General features: G+C 41.4%; 1 pseudogene; it reads left to right on the top strand.

Moving 5' to 3' along the window:
* The first annotated feature begins 9,174 nt into the window (after positions 1 to 9,174).
* Positions 9,175 to 23,058, top strand: LOC133274652 (SERTA domain-containing protein 2-like; annotated as a pseudogene).
* The last annotated feature ends 599 nt before the right edge of the window (positions 23,059 to 23,657 follow it).

Genomic DNA, 23,657 nt, shown 5'->3' with positions numbered 1-23,657 from the left:
GGGACTGGAGCACCTCCCGTATGAAGACAGGCTGAGAAAGTTGGGGCTGATCAGCCTGGAGAAGAGAAGGCTGCGTGGAGACCTCATAGCAGCCTTCCAGTAGCTGAAGGAGGGCTTTAGGGATGCTGGGGAGGGACTCTTCATTAGGGACTGTAGTGACAGGACAAGGGGTAACAGGTTCAAACTTAAACGGGGGGAAGATTAGGTTGGATATAAGAAAGAAATTCTTTATTGTGAGGGTGGTGAGACACTGGAATCTGTTGCTCAAAGAAATAAATGCTCCATCCCTGGCAGTGTTCAAGGCCAGGTTGGACAGGGCTTTGAGCAACCTGGTGTAATGGAACATGGTGGGTTGGAACTAGATGATCTTAAGGTCCCTTCCAACTCGGACCATTCTATGACTGTGACATTTCACTGTCACCTCCACAAAAGGAGACTGCTGAACTTAAGAGTTTCAACAAGAACTTCAGAAGCATCTGGTTTGGGAAAAAATGGTATAATTTTGCTAAATGTTTCAAACTCGCTAGTTGGATGCATATTGACTCAGTCGAATGACACCACGCAACTGGTGTGAGTCTTCAGTGAATTTGAACATGTTTCTTGTGTTACATCAGGTCATCCATAGTTGCTGTAGTAGTTGAGTGTTGCTTCCTCAATTAAAGCTTGATTAATAACTTCATATTAAAGGATGAAATACCATATAGACACTTGCCAGTTCAGTCCATATGATGTGGCTGGGACCAAAGAAACAAGACTATATTACATGTTTTAATTAATAGAGGTACCACATAACTGAAAGGTGCTGCAATCATGCATCCTGCTTCAGGAGGACACAAATATTAATGTGAACTGTCATATCTCACGGGAAAATAACAGTCTTTTATTTGGCAGTGTTTGTGGCAGCAACAGATATTCCTTCAAAATACTTTTCTTGATGCTTCTCTGTGTGTGAATAGGTCCTTTGAATTAGGCAGCAGATGCCTTAAGGTAAAGCAGAAAGCCAGGCAGTTTCAAGGTTTATAAAGGGAACATCAGTGTTGAGTTGAATAACTAAGTATCTTGTCACTCTGGGAAAGTTCCCAAAATCCACTCTGAAATGTGGTTGAAAATGCACAGGTCTGAACAGCTGTGGTGTTGCTCTCTGCCCCTCCTCACCCTCCATTTTCATTCAATGAGCAATTGCATGTTAAGGTATTTAAAAGGTGCTCTCCCCTGCTTTCTTAGCATGCATTAATTTCATGTTACAAGTAGGAATTTGTTTATGACTTTTAAATTATGTGGGAAATGCATGTGGGGGTGTGTGTATGTATCTTGTATCTTGCTGTATGAAGCATCTAGCCAGATGCATTTCTTTGCTGAGGAAGCTGTGCCTGGTTAGGGCAATTTGTAGAGACTACTTGGCTTAACAGGAAAAGGATTAGGTAAGTATGCATTTATGTAGTTAAGCATTTAAACAGAAATATATATCCTGTTTTATTACGTTCTTAAAACTTACGCCAAACCTTATGTGCTTTCACATGCCTGGTATCTTGGCTCAGGCCTTCAGCAGGTATAATAATTTGTATTGCTGGAACTTGCACTGTCACTGTTCAGAACTCATGTGTGCCTGGAACTGGTCTGACTTTGCAAGGACTGGTCAGTTTAAAATCGGCTAGTCTCCCTACAGCTTTCTTGGCATGCTTCAGTCTAATTCAGCTGTTCATGCTAGGTAACTGCACTTCTGTGTCGGTTTGGGGTTTTGTGTGTGCTTTGTGTGGGTTGTTTGGGGTTTTTTGGGGGAGGGGGAGGAGGGAGTAGGATATTTGTTTATTTAAAAAAAAAAAAAAAAAAAAAACACTTTATTTTTCTACCTTGCATTGTCATTTTTTTGCTAGTCCAAAGAGGTCTTAGTTACATATGCATCGCTTAAAGGTTAATATACTACACTTCCCATCTATGTATTCCTCTAAGATGCTGAAAGACATCAGAAATAACAGGATGTCTGTAAGATGGTGAATTTTAAATTACTTATTTTGTGAACTGTTACTACAGATGGTGAGAGATTATACTTGCTGGTGGTGATATAATTAATTTCTACATATAAATGGGCAATAATCTAACCTCTGCTAAATTAGGAAAGGCTTCTGTCAGATTTTGCTACCACTTCTAGTATCCTTTTTTCTTTTATGTGCTCCTAGAGAAAAGAATCATGAAACTTGCAGGGCACTTGGCACTGTGTCTGAAACAAGGCTGTTGGTCTGAATGACGTAACTCAGCTGCAGACTTGCACAAAAGAAAGTACTTTCAAGCAAATAGCTAACATCAAATCTGCTTCCTTTTCAGGTGACCTTGAATATTTGTCCCTTCTGCCTCTGTGCCTGTGGGTTTAGTTCCCCTTCTCCTTTGCCAGAATATGCAGAACACATCAAGCTTCTAAAGCTTGGGCTTTCTGCAAATGCAAAAACCGTGAGAACCAGGCTGCATTAACGCTTGTGCACATGAAAGCTTATCTGCTTATTGCTCCCCTGTTTCTTTGGTGTTTGCTGGTTGGCTTCTTTTAATCCCCACTCTCTTCCATAGCTCTGTGAGTTTATCTAGCAGATGTTGCCTGTGTCTATGAATGTAGCCTTATTTGCTTAAAGGACAGATTTGGTAAACAAGAAGAGGGAGTTCTTTCTCTGGATGAAAAGCTCCATTCCAGACTGCCTCAGAGGTACAGCAGTGAGAGGGTCCAGCCTTGAGCAGGTTAGGGATTCATGTGTGAGCCTTCACCCAAGCCAGGAATTACCTGTTTTCAAAGCTGTAGACTATTTCTGAAGTCTCAGGTATGTCTGGACTTCTTTAGTAAGCATTTTAAAAAACACTATTCCAAATTGACTGATAGTATAGTTTTATATTATAATTATCCAACTACTACAGATGTCTTTTGCGTCAGATTATTGATTTGAGGGTATGACTGCTTTACAGTTATGCAACTTACTACATGTACCCATCTAACTAAACAAACTTGTGTAAAAAGCTAGGATGAAAAAAAGAATCTATTTATTTACTGACATATAGGACAAGACAAATAAAAATGCTTTCAAAAGTGACTTCTGTTCAAAGTGGAAGTATGATTATGTCTCAGGCCTATGGTGTATAGTCCCTTATGCAAAAAATCATGACTGATCATGACAAAGTTTGATTGCTCATCAACTCAAATGAGTGTGATTTCACACTGTGTGACTAATACTAAACATACAAAACCACCGAGTTCCAAAGAAATGAAATACACATTTTAGGAACATATGTATTTTTGTTAATTTGGCTTATTCAGCTATAAGCTTTCACAAGGACTGTCTAAACTCCTTTGGTTTCTCTTGCAAAGTTGACAGTTAAGATAAATTTTCCTGTTTTTTCAAGGAACTTACACAAAGAGATGAAATCCTGCTGAATTATTTAAATTGTCAGAAAAGAGATTTACTTCAGATGCAGTGATTTGAGGGTTTCTTTAAGCCAGTGAAAAGTACTAAAAATTTCATTATCTGACATGGTTTTCGTAATTTTGTATGGTAGATTTAAAAAAAAAAAAATTACTCCTTTGCTTAACTAAGATTCCCCCAAAATTAGTGGTTTATGACCTGAAGAGTTACTGTGTTGATGCACAACCAGCGTTGTCAGCAGGAAAATATAAAGGTAGAGGCAACTTTCCATTGCAAGGAGAACATTCAGTAATTTCAGTGGTTATCTTTTTAGGGAAGAACAATTAAAGATGCAGGTAATTACGTGACTTCTTGCAAAAACAGAAATAAAAAGAAATGGTATCCACATATGTGCTGTGTTTGGAAGTCCCCTAAGAGTATGTGGGAAGTGGCAAGTACATACTGCAATAGTAAAATCCCACAACAAAGAAGCAGTATATTGTATTTTTCTTGTGCCAATTACAGATAAGTTTTGGAGATCAAGACAGTGTAATGTAACTCTAACCTCAGGTTGTGAAAGTTTCCAAAGCAGGACTTCTGAAGGGAAAAGCAGGTATGTTGCCAAAAAAAAAAAAGCGCCAAACAAAAAACCTGAAACAGTCCCCCAAAACCCCAAAAGTTTTAATACTCAGAGGAGAAAAACAGAAAAACAGTACTTACAACAAAGTTGCTTTTCAGAGTCAGAGATCATCACCGAGAGATGTGCTGCATATAAAAAGTACTGGATGTTGGGATTTTTTTTTGTTGACCTGTGAGCTCACTGAAGTTTAAGATAAAATGGCTGAATGGTTATTTGTTTTAATTGAAGCCTAGTAACATTTGGTTTGCTTGAAAGGTATAGGGAGAAAGTTCTTTTTCTTGTAAATTGCAATTCTTTTGACAAAATAGAATAATGGCTTATTTAGTGTCCTGAGAAATATCCAGTAATGTGGGCTTGTTTCTTTTCAAATTACCATCTTGAGTCATAGCTTTTTTTAAACTTGAGTAAATGTAGGATTAGTTAGTAGTTCACAAAAGCTTCACCACCAAAAAGAGGTGGAAAAACTACCCATGCTTTAGTGCAGCAGGTGCTACCCCTTTTGACTTCGCTGTCAAAGTATGGCATACATGATCGTTCTGTCATCCAGCTTCAAAGTAGCTAATCGCAACCAAATCTGGCAGATCTCACAGCAACTACATTTTTAGCTATTTTTTTGTTTGTTTAAGTGTGGAGATAGAAGAAAACTGCATTCTGTACTGATATCCAGTAATCCAGATAAGAGAGAGACATCTCTTAAGTTTCCAGGCATGAGACCAGCTTCAATTAGAGCTCATACCTTAGACACAGAGGCAATTAATCACAGGCATAAATCCATAGGAAAGAAGTATTCACTAGTTCCTGTGTTCCTGGAACTGTGTTTTTAAATAGATGCCTGCTATCAAGGTAAGTGGAAGTAAGAGACCTCTAGTAACCCTTTCAATGAGCTATATAGAGACCCTGATTGGTTTGGGGGTTCATTTTTTTCTGGTTCATGTGAAATTTGCTGCAAAAGCAAAAAATGCTGCTCATGAGAATGGTATGCTGGCCTGCTGTGGCAAGTATTGTCATACTGAAAGACCATGTTTAAATGATAAAAAAAATCATATTGTCAAGTCTGCTATTTGCCTCCAGGTTAGTTTCAGACAAAATGAGAAAGCATGAAAGACTCCTGGAACATGACCGCATTTGAGAAAGTAAGGGCCTTTTAAAGCAAGTTTTTGTCAGGGAAGACCTTATATGCGAGCTCAAACCTCTGAATTATTAAGCCTGTGAGACAGAATGTGGCTCCTGTAGCTTAAGATGCGAGTTGCATGGGACATAAACATTGCTAAACAGAACTAGATTCCAGTTATCTTCACAGACAGGGTGATCAGGCTTTGGAACAGTTTTCCAAAGGAAGTGGTGGAATCTGGAAGTGTTCAGAAGCCATGCAGAATCATAGAATCACAGAACAGTTAGGGTTGGAAAGGACCTTAAGATCATCTAGTTCCAACCCCCCTGCCGTGGGTAGGGACACCTCACACTAAACCATCTCACCCAAGGCTCTGTCCAACCTGGCCTTGAACACTGCCAGGGATGGAGCATTCACAACTTCCCTGGGCAACCCATTCCAGTGCCTCACCACCCTTACAGTAAAGAACTTCTTCCTTATATCCAATCTAAACTTCCCCTATGTAAGTTTTAACCTGTTACCCCTTGTCCTGTCACTACAGTCCCTAATGAAGAGTCCTTCCCCAGCATCCCTATAGGCCCCCTTCAGCTACTGGAAGGCTGCTTTGAGGTCTCCACACAGCCTTCTCTTCTCCAGGCTGAACAGCCCCAACTTCCTCAGCCTGTCTTCGTATGGGAGGTGCTCCAGTCCCCTGATCATCCTCGTGGCCCTCCTCTGGACTTGTTCCAACAGTTCCATGTCCTTTTTATGTTGAGGACACCGGAACTGCACACCATACTCCAAGTGAGGTCTCACAAGAGCAGAGTAGAGGGGCAGGATCACCTCCTTCGACCTCCTGGTCACACTCCTTTTGATGCAGCCCAGGATACGGTTGGCTTTCTGGGCTGCAAGCGCACACTGACAGCTCATGTTCATCTTCTCATCAACCAACACCCCCAAGTCCTTCTCCGCAGGGCTTTTCTGAATCTCTTCTTTGCCCAACCTGTAGCTGTGCCTGGGATTGCTCCAACCCAGGTACAGGACCTTGCGCTTAGTGTGGTTTAACTTCATAAGGTTGGCATCAGCCAACCTCACAAGCATGTCACGTCCCTCAGGATGGCATTCCTTCCCTCCAGCATGTAGATGAGGCCCTAAGCAATATGGTTTAGTGGTGGTCTTGGCAGTGTTGGGGTAATGGTTGGACTTGATGATCTTTAAGGTCTTTTCCAACCTAGTCAATTATGCAATTCTATTCTATGATTCTATGAATCCCACCATTGACACGAGCAAAAAAAGTGACAAAAACCTTTGCAAATAGCCAGTATACCTTCTGTTAACTTCTCAAAATGTTAAGCCATAAATCCTATGTTCTGATGTGTGTATTTAAACAAGTCAGTGTTTTTTCCATACATCTTGTCAGAGCATCTGTGAAATAGAACTAACATTTCTAGAAATCCCTGCTGTAGAAGAGAAAAGCCCCGATTTCTACTACACAAACAAAAAATTGGTTACAGAACAGCTGACCACGTTAGGTTAGTAACTTAAGGAAGGGCAGGGAAAGCAGGGTGATTGGTGTTGGTGTCTTTCTGTGAGGTCAGCTGAACAGGGGGAGAACAGCATGGTGGCTCTGGTACTGCATTAACCCACACTGAGGCTGTACAGAGGAACTAATTGCCCCTGTACCAGCACTATGGGGTTGATTGGAAATTGCGTGCTTTTGTCCAGCAGGGATCAACTCTAGAAAACCCAATTTTTGCTCAAGTTACTAAAATACTTTGTTGGTGCTGCTGGTTAAATTACCACTTTATATACTGCATTAGACATAATCATTCCATCTCTCCCTTCAACACCAGCTCCCTTTGTATGCCTCTCCTGTCTGTTCTTTGGAGATAATCCCTAGCATATGGCAGGGGTCGGTCCTATTGCATTCCTCCTGTTTGGCCCTGCTTGGCTTGAGCAGAGAGAATCCTGAACATCTTGGAGTTACTCTTCCACCTGCACCACAGCACATGGTGGGAAGGGAAGGGGTACAAGGGTAGGGATATTCGATTCACTCTTCCCCCGTAGCGCTGCCACCGGTCCCCTGCTCACATTTGCTGAGCAGATGGACCGTGGGGATAGGGGTGTCATCCTTCAGCCGTGCCGGGAGGCATCCTTCCCGCCGGCACAGCCCCGGCAGCGCGTCAAAAAGGATTCATTAATGCTTCTCATGGCAGCACTCGCTCCCCTCCTGCGCTTTGTGACCCCGGCAGCGCGGTCGAAGCACAACTGTGGCCAGGAACCGGCGGCGGGCGGCACACTGCAGCAGAAAGGAGGCCCCACAGAGATGGTCCCTTTCCTCCAGCTACGGATCCTGCGGGCTCGGCTGCGGCTTTCTGCGCCTCTGCATTTCGCCTCGTCCCGTGGGCTGAACACGCTCCTACATCTTCACAAGCCTCTCCTACCAGGACACAACGGTTGAAATCCGTTGAACCTGAAGGGTTTCAAAGTGGTATTTCATTGAAGTCGCAGTTTCTCTCCAGCAAACAACTGAAGTGTTCCTGTGGTACTTACAAGAACAGCGTGCGATCTGTGTGTGTGCGTTTGGCCTGTGCTCACATCAGGCGTAGGAAGGACGTGCCTGCACAAATGTGCCCCCGTTTTGTTTTCACTGTTTTACCGGTTAATCTAAGCTCGTCCCAGGGAGCCACGCAGGGTTTTCGGGACGCACCAGGCTGCCCGCGGCAGGCTCCGGCAAAGGCTCTGGATCGATCTTTACAAACGGTTCGTGTCAGATTTTGAAATCCGTTTGCACAAGCACTTGTGCCGATGTAACTCGCTTACGCAAATACCCGTGGAAAGCAAACACAGGAGGTTTGAACGTGGCCCAGACTGCCTCATCTTTAAAGGAAAAGGCGCTCTGGTGAGCGTGGAGGATTGTGCAATGTTTGAGGTGAGCCAGCTCCGGCTGACAGGCGTGTACGTGCGCCGTTTCCCGAACGCCCTGCACACGGCAGCAGCAGGGATGGCGCTTCACGGGACACGCTGTTTGAAATCCGGCAATTCCGGTCAGAGATCGACCCTGAGTTTAAGCCAAAACGAGGAAATGGGGTAGCCGGACGCGACCCCCGCCGCTCGCAGCAGCCCCTGTCCAGCGGACACCGTCTCCCATCCCCCGCCGCGCGGGCGGGGCCCCCTCCCGGAGCCAGAGCACCTCCACAGCGGTGCCCGTCTTCCGATTGGGCGAAGTCGGCGTGCGGCCCCGCCCGCTCTGGCTCTCCCGGCTTTCTCATTGGGGAGTGCCGCGGGGCCAGTCGGACCTCAACCCCCCTTCCCCGGCTGGCCTGCCAGTGAGAAAATGGTTGCTGGGCAGGTTGAAAGGGCCGCTGGCCAATGGGAAGGCGGCCAGCTGGCGGGCGCGGTGCACGCAGCGCCCCCTGCCCCCCGCCCCCTGCCGGCGCTGTGGGTTCCGCGGGCGGAGCGGACGCTGCCGGGGCCCGGCGGGGGTGGCGTTGCCTCCGCCTCCTCCCGGTCGGAGTGCCAGCCCCGCCGAAGGGAGCTTGGCCGGTTGGCTAAGGAGGGCGCAGCGGGCTGCGGAGGAACGGGGGGGCTCCACCGCTCCCAGGTGGGGGTGCCGGGCAGGGTCGGGCCAGGCTGGGCGGTGGCGCCGGAGGAGGTGCCGTGAGGGTCAGGGGGCGGGAGGGAAGTCACGACCCTCCGCGGCCGTGGAGCCGGCGAGCCTGCGTGCGGGGAGACGGCACGGTGTGCGGGGGAGGGCAGCAGCCGCCGAGGAGGGACCGCTGGACCGGGCGCGCGGGCGGGGCGGGGGGCGTCGGGAGCCCCCTGAGGGGGCAGGGGGCCCTGCCCGGGGTGGGGGCAGGGCGCGGGCGGGGGCCCGAAGGAGCGAGGGGACGGGGAGCGGAGGCAGGTGGGGAGGGACGGCGAGAGAGGGAGTGTGGCACGGCGGGCCAGGAGGAGGAGGGCGGCGGGGTGAGAAGTGTGGGGGGAGCGCGGCCGGGGCTGGGGAGGCTGGGGAGCAGGACGTTGGGAGCGGGGACTGCCGCAGAAGTTGTTATAATTAGCTTGGCCGGGGTCTCTGGTAAGCTGGGGAGGAGGAAGGGGGAGGAGTGTAACTTTTCGCAGCTCGGGAAACCCAAGGTTGTCTCTGGTTACTGCTGCCCGCTGCTGCGGGGGGGGAGGCGCGGGCGGCCGCTGCAGGAAGTACCAACTAGTCTCCTTCCACAAAGGCCAAATGGTGGCAGGCTCCCTTGGGCTTCATTAGTACGTGTGCACTCGCAGGAGTGGCTGCAGGAAGGGTGGCAGGAAGGAGGCTTTCCTTGAATCGCAGCTTTTTAATTTTGGCAGTCGTGACCGCTGCCTCTGTGGTAGCTACGATTTGTGTATTCGCTGCCGTCGGGTTTTTAATAGCTGGTTTTGTTCGACTGTGTACGTTAGTCTGGCCTGCAAGTAGGTGGGTAAGACTGGAAGTGCATAAGCTTGGCCTCTTCTATGCATGTTGTAAATTCATCTCACTAATAGATGCAGTTAATAATGTCTGCCCTAGATAGGCCTGGAATTTTTCAAACTGTGTTGGAACAGTTCATTTCCAGAAACAGAGGTAAGAGCCCTGAGCAGTAGTTTTCTGTTTTGTTTTTGATTCAGGTAATATTCTTTAGTTCAGACAGTGAACTGCAATGTGGAAAATAGCGTTAACATTGAAATAAATGCTATAATATCAGATTTCTGAAGTGACCCATAAAGAGGTAGTAAGAAACTCTGTGGGGAGATGTTCAAAGAAAAAGACAAAAAAGAATCTACTGAACATACAGTTTATAGTCATTTGCAGCTACCGTGTGTCTTGTGTAGTTTGGATTTGCTTGAGTTTTTTTAATCAGATTGTGAAAACTAAACCTTGTAACCTTACATCTGTAGCTCTTCCTGACACTCGTCCTAATGTCAGGACGAGTGAAAGCATAGTGGAAAAATCATAACCTCAACAGTTAATTTTGCAAGAGTCCTTTAAAGTATGTAATAAAGGAATTAAATTCAGGAACTTTTTGGACTTCTAGCAAAAGGTTGGACTTCTAACACAGTCAACACAATTAGAATGCTTGTTAGCTTCTCCAGGATTCTTTAGTACTAAAGAGAATTAATATTCTAAAGCATTTGATGGTTTATGTTCATTGGGTAGAAAATGCAGTGAATGTGCACCTCCCCCCGTGACCTAACAAGTACACTTTAATAAACCTCAGTAGTGACCTTCTGAAGTCCTGCTATTTCAAAGCAGATAGGTTGTGAATCTTCATTTGTGTATTTGGTTTTATTTTTTCATTCACAAATAACATGGATCTCCTCATGATGGGAAAAAAGTTAGCTTCTAGAAGGAGGGGGGGAGATATTACCGTGTTTATTGCTGTGGGTTAGATTTGGCATTCTTAGGTCATGGGCATTTTACTGCTGTTTACTGCATCTTTACAGTTCCAAGATTCTGTAAGCGGATGAACCCTTTGCTAGCATCAGGCTATGAGTTGCTATGTAAGATGAACTGTGTTCGTTTACTTGTCCATCAATTCAAATGTAAGACCGCCTTTCACTGTGTATTATGTTATGATCTGTAAAATAACTTAGGAACTCCTAATCCTTGATTGCGAAGGACTGTATTTATCTGGATAAGTAATGATCCTTGCTCTTGTGGTAAATTAGTGAAGTAATTGGTTTGTGGTAGTTGAGGGGCAGGGGTCTGTGTGTGTGTGTATTGTACACAAACAAACCTTACATATAGTCCAGACAGTAGGCCCTTAGTTTATATAAGGGCTTTAATTCTTGGAATTAAAAAACTTTGCTTCTTTAGGTGGAGTTGAGACCTCAAGAGCATGGATCATGCAATTCTCTCCGCATCTTGTAGTCAAGTCCATAGTTCACTGTCACTTCAGCCTTTTCACATTCTCTAGCATTTCCAGTGCCTTGATCTAATCCATGCAGTTTCTACCCAAACTGCAGATGCTGCTATATCAGGGTTTTGATGAAAATTACGTGACAATATTATATGCAATCATGGCATATCCTGCTAGCTGTCTTCTTATATTAGCTTTGTGTGCTGAAACTAGAAAAATTAGGGAATTTAAGAAAAATCAAACTCCTTTTGCAGCCTGTAAATGTTGGGGGTAATTCTAAGATGTATTTCTTTACAGTTCATGGTATTGTCTCTACTGGTATGTGATTACTGAGATGACTCCAACAGTAAATGGGTGTTCAGTAACCTGAAGAAGTATCAATGCAAGTTCTTATCCTAAAGCCTAACACTTAGAGGATGAGCATTCTATTCTGTAGTATTCATTTATGAAAGGTAATTTCCATGGTTTGTGTTCATAGGTGAAACTGTTAGGTCCTCTTATTTCTGTGTATTCATGAACTTCACTTTTTCTTACACAGTTTAACTGTTTTAATAGGATTTAACACAAATTGTTTTAAAAGTTTGCTTAATAGTTCTGATTAAAAAAAAATAAATCATATGGTAATGAAATACTGTTTTTTTTTATTCTTTTTCCCCTTAAGTCACATCATCCTGCCTCGGTAGGTGGCTTGGCCTTGTGGATAGTTCAAGACTATTGGATGACTACACTTTATGCAAAACCTGGAATCTTCCTGCCTGGACTCCTTTCTGTTTTCTAAGGGTAACTACTTGTATGTTCTTATGAAACAATACCTTATGTGCATAATGCAAGTTCTGATAATCAGCTGTAGATGTTATTTTTGTAGGTTAGGATGGTAAACTGAAAAATAAAAATGGAGTATGTAATATAAAGTGCTTTAGGCTTACTGAATAGGATAAGCTCTTTGATTTGTATATTCTGAATTTACCTTTCCCCCCCCCCCATTATAAAGTACTATTGTGTCACAAAGAGCATAACATTGCCATCATATCATATCATATCTGTTGGAAATTTGGTATCCAAGGCCTCAGTCTTACAGTGAAGTCCACTGCTCAGTTGCTGAAATTGAGTTTACAGGCCTGTCTTGTAAGGAGAAAGCACTTTGAATACTGAAGAAAAGTGGTGTGCTACTTTGTTAGAGAAAATTTAAAGTGATTTCTGATTTGGCTGTTGAAAATTATTTACCTAAATATCCCATACAGAGAGCTAGAGTAAATGCACAGTCCTTAATTACTGGTCTGATTTTTCTGTTACAGTATGGGCGTACTGATCTGATGAAGTTAATAAGTCAGAAGTTTTATCATTAATGGATCTTTATTCAGATCACTGTAACCCTAAAACACATGTCACTGTTATGTAGGTGAATACATCTAGTATCTCTGTATTTGAAGTAAATAGCTACTGTTAAGAAAAAGGGTTGAGAACTGTTCAGTTGAGTAGAACAAGCTTTGAAGAGGCATATCATCACTTTTGTAGTTTGTAGTTCTAGTGATCATTTCTCTCTCCAGTGAGATACTTCAGTGGAGCTGTGGTGGTTTGGTTCTTGTTGTTTGGGTTCCTTCATGTTCTCATTTAATTACAGTTTAGTTTTACTGTGGGAGTTCCTAGATTTAGCAACTCTTCATCATGTGTTGGCTTTTGCTAACTACGGTTGAACCTTGGTTTAAATGATTCTGGTCCCTTCTTCCACTAAAAAAAAGAAGAAAAAGAATCTGCTAAACAAACTCACATTAAAAATATATACCTGTGAGTTTTATTTGTAAATGTGGAACTAAATACGAAAGCGTAGAGGGGGAGGGGAAAGAGAAGAGTGATAGTGATTTTGTTTTCTTTCAAGGATGAAATTTTTTTTCTACCTAAGTAGGGAAAAAACTAAGGCTGGTGCTGCTTGAGCAGTGGTCTATATTAGCTGCTAGTGATAGATACTAGTGCTGAGAATATGGTTCGTTTACTGTTGTAAAGAGCCCACATCCACTTGTTTTAGTGTGTGGAAGTTCCACATCATAAAAGAGGAGTTTCTTCTCCGGATTGAAATGTTGCGGTCTGAAATCTAGCTGCGTTAGTGTGTAAAGCAGAGCTCTTACTACCAGTGCTTTATGAAGTAAAATGGGAGTAAGGAATTTAGGAAGATGTCCTTTAAGTGCAGGAATTTACCAGATCCCAGTAGACATAACATAAACAGGTTGGGAATGGGGGGTTTCAAACTAGCTTTTAAATCAAGGTAAAACTTAAACTGCAAATGCTTTGTAAACATCATTTCAGCTCCTACAATACCGGGCTGTGTGATACTTATTCTCTGCTTCCACAAATAGTGAAGTGGCAGTGGGAAGGTTATGAATTCCTGACTAATTCTGTTCTAGACTCACTCTTCCTCTCATTCTGCTTCTCTACTTAACAAATACTATTCAGCCTACATGTTGAGTACATCCATAGGTGTGGGGATTTTTTCTGTGTGGTTTTGGGGTTTGCTTTCTGTGGGCATATGTGGGTTATTCTGTTTTGCTGTGAAGTCTGAACAGTGTCATATCTTGATTCTGTGTCCCAGTTGCTTTATTAGTAACAGAGTTATATGTATTATAGGGTGGGATTTGGTGATCAAAAAGTTAATGTCAATTCTCCCTTCTTTGTGCAGCTGTTTTCTGGTCATTTGTGACCAGAAGAAGTTGTTACATAGGAGTTTAGGTATGGGAGTAAGCTGGTAGGACTGCACTCCTCCCTGTGTGCACACTTCTAGTCACTCATGCCTTCTTCAGCAGTTACTCATCTTGGCTAAACTGGGGCAGGGCTGAAGGGGGATGGGGAGGCAGTGGACTTAAACACTTTTTGGTGTGTTTTAAAGTGCCTTCGGGCCCAACTTCCTTACTTCCTTTTTTTTTTTTTTCTGTGGTGTTTTCTAAGGTGTTTAATCCTCCTTCTTTCACTTCCTCTTAATATTTGCGATGTCAAGATGTGATGTTATATGGGGATCCTCAGCACTTGCTGAGGACACCAGATCAGATGCACTGTTCTGTACAGTCTGACAGCTTACTGTGTTATGTAAGTCATATCTAAGTGATCAGTGCTAAGTCTGGATGGGAGGAAGGGATTTATACTGTCTCTGCTAACCATACCTTCAGCTGTACCCTTTTCTCGTGCAGCTGCTTATACATGGAAAATATATTATATACCTTATACTAGTCTAGAGCCTGTCCACAACTTAATAAAAAATACTAAAGAAGTTGTGCTGCCTAAACCAAAATCTGTGTCAGGTAGGGGAAAGATTATCATTAAAAATAGTATATGACATACATCAGGTAATTTTGAGAAATAACGATAACTATAAGGACATTTGTCTTCCTTTGCACTTCCTACAGATAGATGCATGCTTGTGAAATGTGTCTGTGGAAAAGAGGAGAGCAGTAAATCAGGTTTTCAGCAGGCTTTGGTCAGTCACTAACACAAGTGTATAATCTGAAGAGACTTCTGTTTGCTTTTACTGTTACGTGGCTTCTACAGTTAGGAGCCAAAGGAAACTTTGAAAGGGAATTACCCAAATTACAATAGCAAGGAGTCTTTAATACAGAAGTTGCATTACTGAAAACTAGACAGGCAGCTTTCACTCATGAAGTGCTTACACCTGTTCAAATCCGGTATTTCTGTTGTACAGGGAAAGTAAGTTTTCACTTTGAGGCAGTCTTAGGCTGGAAAATGCAACAGTGTGGCTGTATGAAAAGGATCAAGCAAGTCTGAATTTAATAACATATTAAACAGAAAAGTCAGAATGGACCACTATCAGTAAAATTATTTTGACCTGTGTAGTGCAGGCCAAGTACCTTACTGATAATCTTGCTATTTAAACATATTCTGTAATGGTAAATGAATCACTCTTGTGTAGTTGACTGCCTTGTTATGTGCACGAAAAGTTCGCTTTCAGACAGTGCTGTGCCAGTTAAATTTTTTATACTCATTACTTTTGAAGTTTTTCTCTACTGAAAATTAAAGCTCTGTGTGGTTCAGAGTTCTAAACATTGTTTAATTTGCTCTTAAAACCTTTTTTGGAAGGTGAGGAAGAGGAAAATAAGTAGTAGTTTGCCCAAATAGAAGTAAGTGAGGGGGTTCACATGCTGCATTCTTTTTTGTGACTGTTTCCAGATGTACTTCCTAACCATGTGTCAGTGGCAGCTGCACTGGACTTTCAGGCCCTATGACAGATGGAGCTGTGTTTTTCCCCTCTAAAATGGTGGCACGAGTCCTGTATTGTCCATAATGCACTTCTTGGTAGCGTGGAATGTTTCTTCTGAGTAACTGCATGCTCTGACCAGGCCTGTTTGGTATTGTGCGTGGATTTGCCAACCCAGGGACGTGCCTCTTCCCTCCAAGTTTTTTTAAACCCTGGTACGGTGTAGGATTACAGTGCATGGTGCTTCTTCCCATCTTAGCAGGGAGGAGTTTCTGTGAAATGTCCTCCATAGAACTGGAAGGAACTAGGAACATGGTGTCACGGGCAGAATTTCTGCGCACAGACTGCTTTGTAGTTCAGTGACATGAACTACATGAATTTGGTGCTCCTAAATGCTGAGTTCACTTTGCTTCCTTTTCTCTGTATCTGCAACATAATTGTAATTAAAAAAGTATTCTGCCATAAATGGTTTGTGGCTCAGTTTGCATTACTGTAACGAGAGAATATGAGAAAATGACAGAAAAAAATTATGGATATGTGGTGTTCCTCTTTGTTCTTGGGTTTTTAATGACTAAAGACTCTAAAATAAGAGCATCTGAACTCAAAAAAATTTGGTTGTTGAACTTTACGAAAGAGTTCAGGAGAAGGGTGACTTACAGCTTATGATTGAACAGCTGTGTATAGACCTCACATTTGAAGTTGGCATAAACTTTTAATTTTTATTGAGTTTATTTACTTACAAATTGCAGTTATCAGATTGGCATGTTCTGAAATCCTGTTACTTGATCCAGTTTTTTCTGGAGTAGGTTCCTGGAATTAGGCTGGAGTAAGGAGATTGCAGTTTCTAGATGCTCTTTGTGTTTTATTATGCCCAATTTATGCTTCTTTGAACTGGCTGTGCCGTTCTCTCAGCTGATTGGAAGGACTGACCACTGTGCAGCAGTCGTTTTGTCTGGGCATGCTACTGTGGATTTTTGTGTGGACTTGCTTTTGTTTTCCTTGGTACCAAAAATTGGAGAAGCACTTTATAATAATGTGACCAACATCCTACATTGCAAAGTAATGCTATCAGAAGAGTGCATTTGACTGCTGTGTGAATTTTCAATTTGGGATGTGTGTGTTAATATGTAATGCTACAAAATGACAAGTTACTTAAAAAATATAGAGCAGATTGTTAAGGATATGACCCTGTCAGAAATTCTCGTGTTAGAAAATAAAGCAAAAGGCCTGATAAAATGTAGATTAGCTGGTAACAAAGGGGCTTTGTATCTTTTGTAGGTCAGCAGCTGAGTGTTAGACAAGAACAGAAATTTAATGTCTCCTGTAGCAACTATGACACTAGTAATTTTTAAATGCACTGTACCAGTGGTACTCTGGCTTTCATTAGCCTGTTCCAAATTTTTACGTAACTTCTGAAGTCATCTTGCTTCTGGAGGGAGACTTAGGGATCCTTGCAATTAGGCAGAAATCATACTAAACAGGCAGAATTTTTACAACATAAGCTAGGACTGTGTGTATTTAAAACAAAATATATCTTTTGACATTTAGAGTGGGAAGTCTGTTAAGTAAAAAATATCTGAAGTTGGAGCAAATAATGTTTCTTGCACTTCATTTTTATAGTTCAAAGTGCTGTCATGCTCAGGCTTTGTTACATGTTTCTAGAATGCTCTGGGACAAATTTTATGAAGAAACTCTAAGGAATGAAAAGGAGGGTGTCTGCATATGTGAGGATGAAATGTTTAGCTTGATTAGACTGCTGTATGAGTTTAAAAGTTAAGCATTTCATTTTAAGTTGTTTTTGTGCAATTATATATCCTTGCATATCATAGTTGCTTGCTTTATAAGCTTGCTGTAAAGAATTTAAATACTAGCACATTTTTGGGATGTTAGAAATTAACAGTATTTATATAATTAACATAGATAAGTCTGTTATTTCATATGTCTAACGAAGTGTAAATATATATTTTAAAATACATTAAAAGCAGTGAATTGTCAAAACCAGGCATTCTGAATGTATAACATGTCAGAATTGCTTTTTGCTGTACGGTGTTAATTTTGTTCCCTTATGAGTCTGAATTTTGGTCTGCTTAAAGTAGTGGAGGAAAAAGCAAAAAGCTAAAATAGAAAAAGCCAAATGCAGTATGTGGGAGCAATGATGCTTAGTGACCAAATAGCCATTGTGATGTATGTTTCTATTTGTTACAGTAATGGTATGGGGTGGTGCCTTGGGTAGTGCACAACATTTAAATGCTACTGAAAATGGAGAGTTGTTGATTTTATTGTTGTCTGTGATTTACAGACACTAATTGTCTTCATGATATGAGTTAGTATATTTAGCAACAGTTTTATTGTAAAATCCTGCATAATTGTGATTTTCCATAGATTGTTTCTAAAATTACCGGTTGCTGACAGTGTTGTCAATAGTTTGACTGACATGCCTGACACGCACTGCCCCCCAAAATACTTCCTGTTATTATATTTGTTGTCTGAACTTTGTGTTCAGCTTTCTGATTTTGTTTGAGTGCTCAGTACTGTCTGGTTCTGTTTGCTCTGAACGGGGTGCTGGAATGGGGGAGCAGTGTGTGGTAGGTGTAAGATCATCCAGGTAAATAGGCACACCCAGACACCACCTTATGATGTTTAAAAATGCAGCACTGGTAAAATTACAATGAAAGCTTTTTTATTTTGTTTTAACAGTGAACCTCTGGTAAACTGAACTATAGGCCAGACTGCTACTACCTGTTATATATAAATGCATTTTTATGACAAATTTAATTTTATCCAGCTATGTCTGTCTCCCCCTTTATTTCCCCTTTTCTCCACCCCCTTCCCCCCCCCCCCCGAAAGTGGGTACGCTCAAGAAGTCTTAAGCTTCTTTAGCAAGTGTCTGTTTTTTCTTGAATACTCTATGGAGCAGTATGCACTTTTCCTCCAGAGGAGCTGAGTTCTCCAGCAGTCTTGTCTAGGCAGATGGATGTAGCCATGGAGCCCTGCTGTGCTTCCTGCAAATCTGGAGAAATCCCAAAAGCAAAAGAGGCTTTATCCTGCTGCCTCCTCCTTGTCCCCAAAAGTGTAGCAACAGGCTAGCAGCTGGCAGCTGCAGCAATCAGCTGAGCTATTGCTGGCAGTATCCAGTGCTCACATGAAAAGGAAGTTGGGAGGCCCTCTGCAGCATGTAGGGTCTGGATCATTGTGTGTGAAGGATCTGCCCTTAATCTGCCATTGCGTGTCTGAGTTACGACTCCTTCATTTTTTTTCCATGTATTTTAGGTGTGCGTGCATATAGGTTTTTTGTACCAGTGTTCTAGACTTACCATATTTCAATGCAAAAGCACACAAAGCAGACTGAAAGCAGCTGCATTCTATTTCTTTTCTTTTAGCTATTTACCAGAATTGGTCACTTGTAAAATGCCATTTGATAGTCTGCTGTGGGATATCCTTAGCATTAAGTCAGTAGCAGGTTGTGAACCAGCAGCCGTGAGCACTGATCATCATTCTGGGAACTCTCTGGCCCAGACAAATTTCCTCCCCCATTTAGATAAACTACTAAGCTATGGAATGGATATAAGGATCCCATGGGAGGCCCTCTTGCTGGCCTGGCTGTGTAGTTCCAAGTGTAGTAAAACAACAGCAATGGAGAGAAATTTGTTTTGTAGAGGTTTCTCAGAGACACACTGGGCAAGACCCTCAGAGAGATAAAAATGGGTGTTGAAACTAGCTTTAAAGTCTTACCTACTGGACCTAGAAATGAATGTTAAAATGAAAATATTGAAATAGTCTGTACAGTTATTATAATCCTTACTATAAGCATTTGTTTATTTCATGTGGGCATTCAGATGTTTCTCATTAATGAATTTGTTTGCTATATAATTTAAAGAAGAGGCTAAAAAGCTCGCCTATTAAAGATTTTGAATAATTAAATTCATTTTCTCATAGTACAGTTAAAATTAAACCTGCAGCCTAAACCATGAAAGTATATAGCTTTTTTTACAAAACAGCTACTATATTTATTTTCAGGTTTTCTTACAAAAAATAAATTGCTCCCAAACAATAGAGCTGGAAAGTGCATCTTCTCAATGAAACTCTTTCAGTATTCTGTGGCATTAGAGTTAATCTGTACATTGCACACCACAGACTTTTCAAAAGTATCTGTTGAGATCTTGCAGAAGCGATAGTCTTGCTCAAGATTAATTCATAATTTTTGTCTTTCAGGTTCATGTTGGGGAGAGGTCTAAAACGCAAGCTGAGTGACTATGAGGAGAACATGGCTGGCCTCTCGAGTGCCTTTGATTCCAGTCGAAATCTGCCATACCTGCTTAAGAGGCAGTTGGTGCTTAATATGTGCCTCACCAAGTTACAGACATACAAAATGCTGGTGGAACCAAACTTGCACCGCTCTGTCCTCATAGCCAACACAGTACGGCAAATTCAAGAGGAAATGAGACAGGAGAGTAATCAGCAGCCAATTAATGTCTGCCCTGGCATTACTCCTAGTTCTCACAGCTACGGAGGGATGGAATCATCTGGGATTTCTCTCCAGTTGCCTTCAGGTATTAGTCAGCAAGAGTCTAACTGTTGCGACTTGCGGTCTGTAGAAGACCCAATTGAAAATAGCCTGCTGATAGTTTCAGATGATGATATGTCATCTGCTATTTCATCTATTCTGAAAGATTTAGACTTTGTAGAAGATATAAGCCCACCTACTTGTCTGGTTCCTACTGGAGACGACCAGCCAAAGTTTCCAGAAAATACTGGTCTAAAACTAGAAGATGACAGACAGGATTTGAAGGGAGCTGAATGTGTGTTTGGTTCCTTTGAGATTTCGAATTCAACTAGTTACTTGAAGGATTTGGCGATAGATGACATTTTTGAAGATATTGACACTTCAATGTATGACTCAGACTTTTGTTGCCCTCCACTAATGCCGCCCAGACCACCATCTCTTGCTACAGAAGAACCGTTGAAAACCTTTCCATCTTGTAATTCTTCTTCAGCAAGCAACATTCAGATATGTAGAACAGATCTGAGTGAGTTGGACCACATCATGGAAATTCTCGTTGGATCCTGATACTTGTTTTACCCAAAGATACTTTTCAACTGCCACTTTTCGTTTGGTTTCAGGATAAAAGCCACTGGAAAAGTTGTAAAGAATTCTTTAGAACACAAACTGAAATAATTTGTCCATAGTGGGATTTTCTAAGTAATTCCAAAACTTCAAAACCAAAAGAGTGGCAGATTTAATTTTTTTTTTAAAGAAATATTTATTTATCACAACTGTGCAATCATCATTTTCCTTCCAGGGGTATGTGGAACAATAGGCACATACCCTTATCACCCCTCATGCCTCTTTCAATAAACTTTTTTTATGTGCAATTTTTAATTTGTCAGAAGAAATTTACATGCAAAACGAATTTCATATGAGATGATCTTTTACAAAGCCTCACTTTATTTTTAATATCAGAGTCTATGCCAAGTTGGCATCTGTCGAGTTGCATAGTTGGATTGTGTGGATTGCAGATGCGTTACTAGAGATGGTATATTTTAAAAATGAGACAAACTGCTTTCTTTTGGTCAGAAAAGCAGATCAAGGCACTTATCAACGAAGTCTCTTGCATTTTCTAAAGCATTCAGAACTATTTATTTTTGTAAATTTTATAGTCTTTCTACATTTTACTACGTTATTTCATCATAGTTCAAATATAATGGACTTCTAGTTGGATGTGTTTAGCACTACCTCTGAGCTGAAATGCTTTAACTCTTTCCAGTGCTTCGTCTAAGACTGCAGATCTTTTTGTTTCTATATTTTTCTGGGGGAAAGTACTTCTAACTCATTAAGCTGATCTTTTGGCAATGACCTAGCTGATTTGTGAAATCAAGGGTATTCAATGTTTAAAAACTTTTAAGTATTTACAAATGTAATTTATATGTAGATTGTGCAATTTAACATTTTTCCGTCAGTATTACGTGCTTAGATTTTGAATAATCTTGGCGTTCTTTAAATTAAAACTTATTATGTACAGGTAGCTTTTAAATCTATTTTGGAAAACACTGTCCTTCAACCTGCTTTCACTACAAAGTTTAAGATGATTTTTATGTGCAATATTATTTAAAAAGATACACATTTGTAAACCTGGCATTGTGGAGAGAAACGCTTCAGACTTAAAACCTCTAGCACCTTTGGAGGATACTGAAGAGAGTCAACATTGCTGTATCCTTTAAGAAACAAAGTTCAGAACACTTCTTACTACGCCAGTGCTTACTGCTTTGAATACCCCTGAAATACTCATGGATGCATGGTGAGTCAGTGCTGATGACTAAGTATCATCGTGCCGCTGTGTCGGTACCACGGAGCTCAGGGTCTGACCGCTCAGGCACAGCGCCGGGGCTGGGGCCTGCATGGGCTTTGGAACATCATAGTGGCAGCTGCTGCTGCTGCTGCAGCCTGGCCCAGGGAAGGAGGGTGCGTTGGATGGCAGGCGTGTATATAAGTATATATAAGCACATTCATCAACTGAAGATGAGATTTGCAGTGAGAACTATTTTTCCGTAAGGCAGTTTGGATACTATGTTTCAGCTTGAACAGAGGTCTGTATTGATCCTTGCTATTGTCTTCTGAATTATACACTTGCACATTAGTTTTTGGGTTTGTTTTTTAATTTTATTTTATTTTTTAATTCTAAAACCTTTACTTCATTCTTGAAAGCTGCAGCATCTGTCTTGTGAAAAATTTGCAGTTGTAAAAGCTTTGCTTTGGTTTGTTGTTTAGGGTTTGTTTTTCTGTTATTCTGCTGAGACTTTTCATGAATGGGGCATGGGCAGAGATAAAAACCGTTGCCTGTGTGTTGCATCTCACAGAAGTTGAAATCCTGGCCCTGCTGAGGGGACCAGGGTGTCACAGAGTTATTTCTAGTCTTAACTGATGCTGTGGCACACCTACCTTGTGCAAAGATCTTTTTTTTACTGTGACTATTTTGGTTAACAGTTAGCTGCCATTACAGTTTGATATCCCAAACCAATGGAGAAGCAGTTCAGGTCACATCCTCGCAGCCATCTGGGTTGTTTAGCAACCGAAGGGTATAAATGTATTTATATGCATATAATGTATTGATTCTAATATAAAACTTCTGATCTAAAGTATTTTGAATTGCTGGATAAAGGGATTTGTTTGAAGAGTGTATAAATAGTTCTTGAAGAGGTACAGCTTCAGAATGTACACAGATTGTGCATTGTGTATAGACTACTCTGGCTTTTCCTCAGCCTCTTCTTTTGTATTAAAGATATGACTGAATAAATCCTTGAAATATTAAGGGCCTTCTGCACTGTGATGAAACAGAGTTGTGGTTAAAAATGTCTTTAAATTTAGTGATGAGTGATAAAAAGACAGCATCCAATTTCTTTTTGCATTTGAAAATAGGGAATGTTACTATGCAGTAAAAATATTTTGGTATGAAAATTGTATCATGTAGCAAATAGTGAACACTTGCTAAAAATCCACAGACTCACCTTGCAGCCCCTACAGAAACGTGAGAGGAGACAGCTTGTTCTTCAGCATTCACATGCTGAAGGTTTTTGTATACTTTGGAAAAAGAATAAATTGTTGGTAAATGTTTTATCAACAATGCAGAATGCATTTGTTGTTGAAGTGCTTGCTACAGAGCTCTGTTTCTAATTGGTTGCTTGCATCACAGTGCCAAGACCATAAATTGGTGTGTAATGCAGTTCAGTTATGTACAGAATTATGTGCAAAGGGAAGTTTAATTTTTAAATATGCACAAATTAATTTTAAAATTCTTCCATGTAAAATGAAGTTAGAGGCTAGTTGTGGTGGACCTATTTATTGTATGTTTGGAAATAAAAGCCACAGTTTTGCAGTTTAAGCATTTATATTCTGAAGCCTTCTGTATTTTAAAACCAAACCAGAAAACATGGTACCTTGCCACGCTTCATTTAGTCTTTCATTCATGAAGATGTAATGTGTTCCCTAGGTTGTTACTCTTGTACACACACCCACACCCCCCTTCATTTCTCGCCAAAAAGAGTAGATACCTTGCACAGCTTCTTTGTGCCTTCCACCTAAGACAAAAGATACTCCTTTATGAAAGTACTTTATATTAGTAGTGCTGCAGCTTGAGCTTGGTGCCTCTGAAGAGTAACACTGAACGAAGAAATCCCTGGGCAATTGCACCCTTAAGTCAAAGTTCCCCACCCTTCAGGCAGATAGTAATATTACATACAGCCTGGAGTCTTCTTGCTTTTTATTAGTTTGATTTGTTTGCTGTCTCATTACTAAGCAGCTGCCAAGTTGTCATCATCTTACACACTGTCAGCATCCTCCTGGGTTGGTTTTGGCCAGTTCTGTATTTTACCATTTGGCATGTTGTGATATGGTTGCTGCAGTTCATATATCACAATCTATAGGTTTTGCCTACTTCACCTGTTAGTATTTAAGCTGCTTCCTGTGTCTACTCTAGCTGTT

This window comes from Pezoporus flaviventris, unplaced genomic scaffold (genome assembly GCF_033815535.1).
Source record: "Pezoporus flaviventris isolate CSIRO_AGI_PZ_B2104156 unplaced genomic scaffold, CSIRO_AGI_Pfla_v1 ptg000036l, whole genome shotgun sequence".
NCBI classification, from domain to species: domain Eukaryota; kingdom Metazoa; phylum Chordata; class Aves; order Psittaciformes; family Psittacidae; genus Pezoporus; species Pezoporus flaviventris.
The sequence above is the reverse complement of the archived record's forward strand: the minus strand, read 5'-3'. Positions and strand labels throughout refer to the sequence as shown.